General features: G+C 31.4%; 1 long non-coding RNA gene across 1 annotated transcript; it reads right to left on the minus strand.

The window, feature by feature from the left end:
* Positions 1–895: 895 nt before the first annotated feature.
* Positions 896–11841, minus strand: LOC105321576 (uncharacterized). Its single transcript, XR_010711282.1, has 9 exons — positions 11574–11841; positions 6300–6587; positions 4830–5119; positions 4392–4502; positions 4117–4141; positions 3441–3493; positions 2505–2520; positions 2133–2218; positions 896–1476 (listed from the first exon to the last, which is right to left on the minus strand). It is a non-coding gene; the product is annotated as an uncharacterized lncRNA (long non-coding RNA).
* Positions 11842–12040: the final 199 nt, after the last annotated feature.

Genomic DNA, 12040 nt, shown 5'->3' on the forward strand with positions numbered 1-12040 from the left:
GCTTTTCAGTTATCATGGCAGTAAGACGTGCTGTTTACATGTATATGATGCCATAATTTTCAGCCCAGCAATTGCAGTCCAGATCGCAATATTCACTGAAAAGAGTTTAAAGAGCGGGACAACGCTGTAAACAAAAATTCGTGTTTACTTACTCGATAGTCTGATATTTGGCATAGTGAATGAAATACTTGTTATCGTAAATAGGATAACTTTAAAATATTCTTACATGATTGTTTTGGGTTCTTCTAGATACCGATGGTTGAGGTACAGTTAACGTCAAATCAAAATTTCTTTACTTTTCTTTGTCTTTGCAATTGTGATGTTGGAAAAAAATCAAGGGGAACAAATGGACTGATTGCAACGGGAATATATGAATGCGCAAAGAAAGAAATAAAGTACACAAAGAATCATGTAAAAACAATTTTCTGTTTCTTGTAATCATACCATAATACTAGTACTCATTCTAGTAGACACAAATCCACACACCATATATGTATATTGTAGCGCCGCTAATTATCTCCTAGTGTTAAATATTTCTTGTATCAATAAAACATGCATGATTAATAATCGGGTATACTTTACTTTAAAAGTTACACACATACTTATAAAATCTACTGTATCTTGACGGTATTTCAAAAACGTAATGCTATACATAATTTTCATAATACATAAGTCTTAACAATATACATTGTTTCAAAAATTCTCTTCAGTCTAGTTACTTAATATGTGAAAATAACATTAATGCGGTAAAAGTTAAAAAACAGTTTTGAAAATGTTTTTATAAGTAATTGGAAAACAAGTCTGTAAAAACTATTCTCTACAATGTTTAAAATAATCTGACAATATTTTTAACATGATTTGTTTTTGTTTTCATAAACAATCATAACATGGTTTAAAAATAAAATACACTGTTTTAAAAGCAAGCTCTATTATTCTTTTATATACCTCAGAGTACAAAGTTCTATGTATCTTAATACGAATAAAGATGAGTATTTATTCTGTGTTTAAAATTGATGAAATAAACTGCAAAAAGAAATATAAGGTCTAAAAAAACATAAATGAAAATGATATTGAAAAACTTAATTATAATTACTACAATGTATTTGAAATAACAATGGGCAAAAGGAATTGGAATATATCTCCAGTTTATGATGCTTGTTAATCAATCGAAAACACTCAGCATTTGTATTCAAAGTATGGAATTGTTTTAAAACATCGCAAAAGGTTATTTTTATGAGTTACAAAATTATACAGGCATATAGAAGAGGAGAGAAATGGCTGCAGTCTTTACGGGTCAACTGAGTAAGAGTAAAGGCAAACACAAATCAAAAAGTCCCATCAAATGCAGCGTGTCATCCACCAAAATCATCCCTAGTTGGTTGAAATCACGAAGAAGCTGTTACGTCGAGAACGAGAGGTTTATGTATTCCGTATTATTCGCCTTCACTGAGTGGTTGACGTATATTTCAGACAAATCTATAGATAGAAATGTGACATGTTACATCAACCTCGAGAAACACTTGCATACTTCTATCTATTCATATCTGTCATCAAAGAAAAGATACAGCTATTTGCAGTCACATGTATTAAAAGTAATTATTCACTGGTATGGATTGTATTACGGTTACATCGAAGTTTTGACAGCAAAATATCAGCGTAAAGTTAGTACAAAGAAAAAAATATATAATCTAACCACTAAACAACAAACTGTTGGATTTAAAAGAGAACTAGATACAATAAATTACATAGTAATTTTTAGAATAGTTTCAGTTGAAATTTTCTAGTATTTTTAAAGACTGGTAGTGTACGTAATATAGACATGTAACTGTAAAAAATGATGAATACTTGATGAATACAATGATGGTCCGTCGGCCAACTTTAAAACAATCTCAGTGTATACCGAAGGTCTTTCGATTGTTGCATGACGTCATTGGGATCATTACGGTATATTTTACCGTTATCGGTTATAATATAAGTGTTATGTGATGCATGGATTTGCTAATATTTCTTGGTTTATTATTGTGTTAAACACATTTTAAGATATGTAAAGTGAAATGAAACCAATATTTAACAATTCATAGAGATGAATAATTTGAATATAACTTTAAGAAAATATCTTCCATGCATTTTACCTTTTGGGTTCTTGTCGATCATCTGCTTGTCACAGATGTTTCGGTTCTCTGTAGTTTCTGCATTTTTCAAACTCTCATACATTTGACTGCAATAAAATAATATTGGGGTGAAATTATATACAATTAGCAATTGAATTACAATCGAATTTAATGTATTTTTTTCTTTAAAATTTCAGATCTGCATACAAATTCAATTTTATTTTAGAATAAGAATGTTGTAGCTCATCAAACTTTTCAGCATTAAAACAGAAATGACATTACTTCAGATAGTCTTTAAGAGAGAGAGAGAGAGAGAGAGAGAGAGAGAGAGAGAGAGAGAGAGAGAGAGAGAGAGAGAGAGAGAGAGAGAGAGAGAATGAGAATTTGTTTTACCCGTTTTCTTGCCTTTCTGTAAAACAGAATTTGAATATTTTTCTTAAATAAAATAACCCATGCATAAATTAAATTATGTTATGTGCGAGTCCTATCTCAAAGGTATAAAAGGACCGTATATATTAGTCGTGATTTGGAAAGATGACCTTACTATCACAGCTATAGTTTTACAAAAACATTTTAGTTTTTGACCTATAGGCATAACCAAATATGTGTAGGTTTAAATGACATCCAATAAAACACCTGGATGTCAATCAATAAAGGTTGAGGCTTTATGTGATGTTATGGCTTTAGGTTGGAGAGAGTGGTATTTGAATTCCAAACCTTGGCATAAGACGATGGTATATTTAGAAGATGGCTTGGGAATTGGCACACTGCATATAACTATTACGTGTATAACTACCTAGAGAGTGTAGGAGGGGCTGTTAGGTTTTTCTTGTGGATTTTTCAAAATGTCGATTGTGTTACTCTCATTTATTTGAAAGCTAATTCACAATTTTAATATTATAGGCCAAATAAATGTACCTTTGCATGCATATTTTTATTATATATTAACAGAACTTATATTCAAGCTAGACTCTATCATTGATTAAAAAATCTTTTAACTCAGAAAAGCTTTATTTTGAGCCATGTTTGATTAAAATTATCAAATGTTTCGTAAGCTACTTGGTCGGATTGCTATCTGTTTACTTGACAACGTTTAGTTTGTTTACAGTATGATAATAAGCACGCTCAACATGTAAACAGCACTTTGTAGTAAATATTTATACTCTAAAAATTTGTAGAAAATTTGTCTAATAAAATAACATTAACATAAATAATAATATATTTAATATTTTTTGACATTTTGAGTAAAACTGATACACATGATGATGGTAAAACTGGCATCAAGTTAATGAAATATATATAGGTCATAATGACATCCAAAACAGTTACCCGCAAGTGTTGTGTAATGGGATGCATCTTCATTTGTTCTCATAGGGTCATTCCTGTAACAAGTTAAATATATGTTGATTTATATAATTCAAATGCATGTATTATCTTCTGACCCCCTGTATGGAGTACAGCATTAAAGTATATATCTGTAGTCAGATTCTTAATGAATGGAAGTCGTTTCTGGTTCTTTATTTAAGTTTCTTTATTTAAAAAGATTAAAATAATTGGTGAATTTTTGCACCGTTGAATGCATATTATACAAAATAAAATCTCACAAGTATTATCACATAAACAAATATTTTGAAACTACATGAAAACATATATGATGATAAGATATAAATTACATTATTAAAAGATGTTCAATTGAAAAATAAATTAAATTAGATTTCATATGATACAATTTAATATCTATTGAAATTAAAAATGTGAACTCGGACTCTATGAAGTATTTTTTATAAAAAACATGAACAATTTATATCACATAAAATGCAACTGCATATATATTGATAAAAATGGATGTATTTTAATCAAATTAAGATAGGACTACAGTAGGGTAAAGTTGACATTTCAATAATTCCACTTATATTAAGCTAAGAGTGAAACAATGGGGTAAAAACTACCAGAGAAACCGATTATACAAATCAAAATTATACAGCGGGTACATCTTTTTACCTACCTATCGTTATTCCTCTCATGGTTGTCTGGAAAAAGAGAGTTTATACGTTTTATAGAAAATATATCATTTTAGTTGTTAAATTCTTCATTTCTCCCTATATATTTAAAGTCAACAAATGTAGAGATTAACAACCACCAGGGAAATGTTATTTTAGAAAAACTTTTTAAAGGGATTTATATTTAAATTGAAGAAAAGGGTCATTCAATAGTCCGTCCAGTAGTTTGATAAATTGACTTGATATAAGATAACGACAGATGAATAATTGATTTAAAAACCTCGCTTTTTGAATCTACGAAGAAGTACGACAACAACAATGACGACAATTGCTAGGGTAATTCCTCCAGCAGCCGCACTTCCGGTTATTATGGAAAAACTTCTAGAATGCTCTAAAAAAACAGGCAAATAACATTATTACACAGCTCTAGAATCGCATGTCCACGACCACCTCGACCTCATATTTGCTATTTCGGGCTTGTTTATCGAAAACGGAAGTAGATTTTTGATAAATTTTACAAAAATAACTCATCAGTTAAAAAAAATATACCTTAAGGACATCATCACGCATGTGTTGAAATACCTAAGGTGTAAGCAATTACTCTGGTGCAGTCATTTTTTATTTTATTTGCAAAATGCCTTAATTTATAAGTATAGATAGCTGTTTTAATTTACTGTTTTTTAAGTTCATAAAATGTCCTCTTAGTAGTTATTTTTACCTGTTAATGTTGTGCAGGTGATGTTTTCAGACGAGATCGATCCATGACGGTTCCGTGCAGAAACGTACAGCAAGTACCTTGTAGAGGGTTGAAGATTTTGAATGTATGCGGAATGAATTCTATTTTCTCCTTTGTCAGATATTGTATTTGATTCAATTTTTTATACTGTCCATAAATGGCAGTGACAGTAAATGTCTGCGTATCTCCGCCATTAAAAGATGATTTCCACTGTACTTTGGCACTCGTTACTTCACATTCTATTTCAAAAATTATTGGCGTATTTGGTTTTCCTGTTATTGGTAAAAAAAAATCAGTGCGTTTGAAAAATGTCTTGTCTGTGTTATTTAAAACATTATTACGGCCTTTCTCGAAAGACAGTGTATACAGTTGTGTTAAAAATAAGCTACAAACTTCGGGGTGTGCAATCTTCTACTTTGTCATCGAAAATTTAAATTAATTTCAATGATTAAAACGCTATTAAGCGCGAGAGAGATAGTTTTCTTATATGATAGTTTTTCAAGAAAACGAAAAATGATAAAATTGCTTTGCATGAATTTGACACTATATAAATAGTGCCTGTTTGAGAGGGTAACTGTTGAAATTGACACCCCGAGACAACCGAGAAGCGGAGGTTGACAATGGTTGTCTCGGGGTGTCAATTTCAACAGTTACCCTCCCAGACAGTCACTATTTATTTTATTATACTGAATGTCTTAATTTAAGAGAACACTTTACTGCTTTTATATAAAAATGAAGTGAATTCTATGGCGAACCGTACGCGCATAATATACGCGCATGTAACAATCCGTTGTGTTACCCGTTGCCAAGTGCGTTGCTAACGCTGAGGGTAATAAAACGGATTACCAACTGCGTCTAAACCAATCAGATTTCAGTATGAAAGTATAATAATTAAGTTTGTTATTAAAACAGTACTTAACATTCAGTCTGCCGGTCAGTCCGTCAGCCATGTTTTTAAATTCACCCAACTTATTTTTTTTTAATAGTATGTTTTCATTTTCTTAGTTAAAACCACAATTTCATTAAAATTAGCATCATTAAAAAAATGATTGGTTTTATTCATAAGTTTGCCGATTTATTTAGAACTTTATTTAAGTATTGGCACACGCATGAAAACAACAGACACCGACCATTTATGTGACTAACTACAAGAGAAAAATATCCATTTTGATAATTTTTACAACCTTAAACTTTCAGCACCAATCGTACTCATACAGTACTTGATTAAAATGTGTCATAATATTTTCTCATATTGCTATTTTAATAAAATGATAGTAGTAAAATATTTGTAATCAAATCATCAATTGGATATAAAACATGCTTTAAATTTCAACTTAGCTAATCGACCTGGTTGCTTAATTGAATATATTAATTTTGATTTTTATATATATAGAACCAAGAAGATTTTGAGTTAAATGAACTGTCTTTTATATCGCGAAAAACAATACTTACTTTGTGGTAACACATTCAAAATCACAATACTTTCTCCAAGCGCGTTGTTGACTAAGAGATGATAAATTCCATAATCGTCTTGCTCTACAACTGTCTGTTTAAAATGGATAGTAAAATTATTCACTGCATTCCTGCTTATACTGCTCACCATCCGCGTGTTCCTTGTTCCATTGTCGTATCTTAATTCATAAAGAGGCTCAGGATACGCAATTACTGTCATTGAAAATGCAATCCCTATGGTGTCACTAACTCCGAGTGTAACGTTTCTTTTAAACAAATGAGGTTTGCCTAAAATTAAAAAAATATATTGTACAATCATTTTAATGCATATAAAGATATTAATTGAAACTTTAAAAAGATCATTTTTGGTATACCCTATGCAGTTACTCTGGCAAACCGAGACTGAAACAGTGTTTGGACCTAAGCACAAATCATCACCGCTGACAAGAGTTGGTTCTTGATAATAATCGATAAATTCGATGTAATGAACACCAAAGCATTTTTCAAAAAGGTAACCTATTAATAAATACCTAAGAAATATTCAGATTTTAATAGTACGAACAATTTAGAAGTTTTTTGCATTCGTATGTATTCCTACGCCAGAGTTCAATATATTCTCGTCCAACCATCGGCTGTCTCCGTACATCTCCGACAAGCACGGAGTCAGTCTATATTTAAAGGTCGCATCATCAAGCTATCACGTGACCTGGTACATGTATCTCTTATTTGTCGGAGATTAACGGAGACAGCCGAGCATCTGGCATGGTTAAACAAGACTAGAGTTCATTATTGGTTGGATCCATACACTTTTTGAAATATTTCGAATACCGATACATAGTTTGATGAAATCAATTCTATTTTTAAATATTACACAACATGATTTATAAGAGGTTTTCTTGAAATTCTTGTCGGAAAAGTCCGAGGATCCATATTATAAAAATGTGCGTAATTCAAATAGAGATTATAAACAACTTGCCAAGCAAGATAACACATCGTTGATTTTAAGATAAATAATAATCGATAAAATACATCAGTACTTTGATTCATAAAGTTACCACCGAAAGATGTGTTTTAAATATAGATAACAGGAGTCTATGCTTAATCTGTTATGTTTAATAAGAATCAATTTGTCTTAATCTTTTCTAAAAAATACTGTTTTCTGGCAATAAAGTTTAAAAAGTACTGCAGGTTCTATAACATATCGTTGATTTTAAGATAAATAATAATCGATAAAATACTTCAGTACTTTGATTCATAAAGTTGCCATCGAAAGATGTGTTTTAAATATAGATAACAGGAGTCTATGCTTAATCTGTTATGTTTAATGAGAATCAATTTGTCCTAATCTTTTCTAATAAAATACTGTTTTCTGGCGATAAAGTTTAAAAAGTACTGCAGTTTCTATAATAGTAAGTAAAAAAATAAGGAAGTTAAATAAAATGAGAAGGTAAGTATCTCGTGACGCAATTCTAAAAGTTGTTCATCAATTTTATTTTATTCTACTGGAAACATTTACACAATATCCTTTAAAGAATAAGGAATGTGTTATTTTACTTCATTTCAGTATAGAATAATCAGTTTATGATGAATAAATTCTCACATATGCCGTTAAAATCGGGTATTTTCCTCCTTATATCTCATTCAGTTTTGAACATAATAATTCAAAATTAATGAAACAGATCCGTATCAACAAAAGAGCACATTCATTTGTTTTAATGAGAAGCAATGTTTTTTTATTTGGATTTATTTACTAGTATTTCACAACGATTGACAAGCAAGTTTTTGTATTAATGTCTATTGTTGGTACGAATGTTTTACGCAATGTGGTATTTAATGTGAAAGGAAAACGATAAAGGAAAACGCATGATGTTTTCGGAAGTTAATGTACACCTGGTGGTAAAGAAGTTGCTTATCCCGTTAGTGTATACAGTCCTTTAACAACTCATTTCTTTGAAGAAGATATATTTAATTTCGAAAAATGTAAAAAAAAATGCAAATTTAAGATATTAAGATACCTTATTAAGATACTGAAATGTAGCTCTACTGCTTGAAAACAGGATTATATTATAGAATATTGCCAGTTATTCATTAAAAAAAATATAGCATCGCTTGTTTTCATAGGCGAGGCTGTTCTGTTCACAGGCTCCTGATGTTAAATATTTTTTCATAATAAAAAAATAACCTTAATTAAAAATACATAAAGTACCCATCGCTACCCTATCGAATTTATTGAACACAGCCAATTCAGCATGGGTTTTCCTTATTACTAAGCTGTATATTTTGGACTTCATTGCTCCCCCGTTCATAGCCCCCCTTTCCCCGTTCGATTGATCATACAACGCCTCAACTTACTACATTCAACTAGAAAGGCCTATTACCTCGTTTATTAATAAAAATCTCTTTACATTTTTCTTCGGATTTTCCACAAACTGATAAAATGAGGGCAGAAGTTTACTATTTGGAATATCCCTTTTTGATTGAAACATTTTTCTGTTCTTCTAATTGAAATTCATTTATATTTAAAAATAAAACAGAACTGCAGGCACCTAACGTTATTGCAATGTTGTAACAATAAAAGAATTCATGTTTATAGAAGGAACAAGTGTATATGGCTGATTACGAGCATAACCTTAAGACGCATAAAACAGAAGAAACATAGCCACAGCACCCGACTCTATAATTGATCCCTTCCAATCAATTGCATCTTTTAAAAAAGATACATGGCGAAATTATATTTCCACATGTACATGTATAAGGTTGAAAGGATTTTCGTTCTAATTTTACACATAACTACCCAGTTTGCTAACATGTTCACTTACATAATTAACTGCCTGATTCAACTAATAAATGTCAAAAGTTATGTCTCTTAAGTATTGTTCTGATGTGACAGGGAGTCTATTTTGACATCTAATGCTTCTGCATCAAGCCTAACCCACTTTTCTTTCTTTGTAATTTTAACACTTGACACTTTTTTCATAACATGATTTTGTTAGAATTTCATTAATATCATTTGTTGGACAAACTGTTCGTCTTGTAGTTAATCAGAAATAAGAGGTGGTCTTAAAGCATTTGTTAAGGCTGCAGCAATTTTGATATACTCTCCGATGAATTGTATACGTACTAGTAACAACATTGGAGGGGAATTTCCAACTTATTGATATACTGTTAAGAGACTCTACCATCACACGGAGATATTTTGTGACAAGTCTTGAGCTAATGACTTCTTCTGGTATGCTGTTTCATCGTTTTGTTAAGAATGACTGGCTTTTCAACCTCAAAGCCGAAGTCTGTAATTGTTTCAACTGCATCGCAAAACCCATGGCCAAGAATAAATAAGTATCAATACTAGTGATCATCCTACGTTTTATGAGACGATGACCTTTGTGCATAGAGAAACATCTCCGCTGTTGAGCACAGGAACTACTTTTCTATACACGTAGGTGCCGTCCATTACAGGAATGGCTGTATCTTCTATCTAGTCAGAAAATAGTTGTTTTGCAAAAAGAGTAGTGTGATTTTCAATGATTTGGGAACGTGAGATATGGGGAACCCTTAATACAAAGATACACAAACTTAAAGAAAAGCTTTCCTAGCTGAAGCAACAACTTAAGAAACTTGGATTTCAGTTAAACTGAACAAAATTGCAAGAACAGAATGAGAAAATCCTGTTCTTAATTGTGTAAGTAAAAGACCTGTGGCCTCTCGAGCATATAGAACTGCTGATGAGGAAAAGCCGAAAGACCACTAAACAAATCTTCAAACTGTTCATATGAAAGATCGGTTAGATTGTAATGATATTCGTTGCATACGTTTATAGCCTTTCTAAAATCAAGTTTCTTAAAGAAATCTTGCAATATCCTTTACCTCATATCGAGTAAATCTGTGATTTAATTTTGATAGACTTTTAAGGATTTTTTTTCTAAGTTTAGACGTGTCAAAGTCATACCCCACTCGCAAGAGATTGTCTCTCAAATGAGAGAAAAATAACAGGAAGAGTGATGTTTTTAGATGTAGAAGGATTCTAACGAGGCATTCAAACACTATCATCATTCACTATCCATTCAAGTGAACTCTTGACCGTATTAACAGCTGCATCCTTTGTATAAGGGGATGCACATGATGCCGGGATGTAAAGAGGACGGAAAACTCAAACTGACCCACCCTTATTTCTAATCTATAAACCCCCCTCCTGCAGTTTTGGCATAATATGTCACCAGGACACACGTTCTTCGCATAGAACGAACTGCATCTTTTTGGCTGTACTTCTCCACAATTGTACCATTTCCACAGATATTCTGGAAAGGCAAACGCAACAGTTTTTGCTCGGCATGATTTTTTTTACGTGGTACTTGTATCGAGTAACAGAGTGAATTATTCCTGTTTCATAAAACAAATCGTGCTTATACGTGCTTACTAAGGTATAGTTAGGGTTGATTGCTTTCAGTTTAGTAAATGCTTGTTCAAAACTGTTTTCAATTTGAAAAGCAAACGCGCATTAAAGGAAGCAATTCGGAGTAAAATATGAAATGCACAATTCTGTTTAGAAAAAATATAAAAAGGTTTTTATACAATCCAATAATTTCAAAATATATGCTAACAGGTGGAATTGAACCAGGATACCAACCCCCCCCCCCCCCCTCAACTTTAAATCTGCAGTAACAACGGTGAAACCAACTGAGCTATACAAACCATACGTGTGTAACACGTACATATATAAATAAACCATTATAGTAAGTTTCAAAATGTGTGTATTTTGCAAATTTCGACCTCAGGACAGAGGTTTTCTAAAAATTAGTTTATGCATTTGATCAAAACCTATCAAAATATCTAATTGTTTAGGGACAGGCCTGCTCTGATGTATTTCTGAGCCAAAATTCATGGAGAAATAGACAGTTTTACTGCAAAATAATGTTTTAGCCAACTTGAAAGGTTAATTTAAGAATTACTAGCGCAATATGGTATGTTCTAAATAAAAATTTATAAGTTTTAGAAAAATGTACAGTTGAAAAAATCAAATGAACTTTGATTTTAAAAGTGTTTCCAGGAAATCGATTTCCCCTTTAGGTAAATTCTAATGTTATATACAGGTGATCCTTTAAGGTTTTAATTTCTACTAACTATTAAAGAAAATTATTTCCATTTGTTGTTTATTCTTTAACACTAGAATTTCGATAAATTGAATTAACAGTAATCAGTGTATCGTCAGATTAGATCTGTTTATTAAGTTATGAATTAACATAAGTTTGATTTATTTTCTAGAAAAAACCCACTTACAATGAACTATTAATTCCACCAACGCCGACACGTTTCTCTCCACTGTGTTACTAGCAATAAGGGTAAAATTCTGTGTATCTGTACATGTGGCTTTCTCTATAATATATGTAGCTGTCGTCACTGTCGTCTGGATGCTCATCAACAACACCGATCCATCATACCACGATACATTTGATAAAGGATTACTGACGATTTCCCTACTAAGTATGGCTATATCACTCTCATTTACTATGGTGGTTGGTGTATCGGCTATCTTCGGCTTGTCTAGACGTACATATAAAAAACATAATAACAAAATATAAAAGAATAACAAAGAGAAGACAGCTTATATATTTTTTAAAGTATGAATTAAAAAAAGCTTCACATTAAAATGGAACGTTTGTAGATAAAACATCGCTAACAAAACTGAAATTTCCACCAGCTTGTAATTGGTAAATTTAAATTAACTCTTTTGCTGCAAAATGATA

The sequence above is a fragment of the Magallana gigas genome, chromosome 2 (genome assembly GCF_963853765.1).
Source record: "Magallana gigas chromosome 2, xbMagGiga1.1, whole genome shotgun sequence".
Classification (NCBI taxonomy): Eukaryota; Metazoa; Mollusca; class Bivalvia; order Ostreida; family Ostreidae; genus Magallana; species Magallana gigas.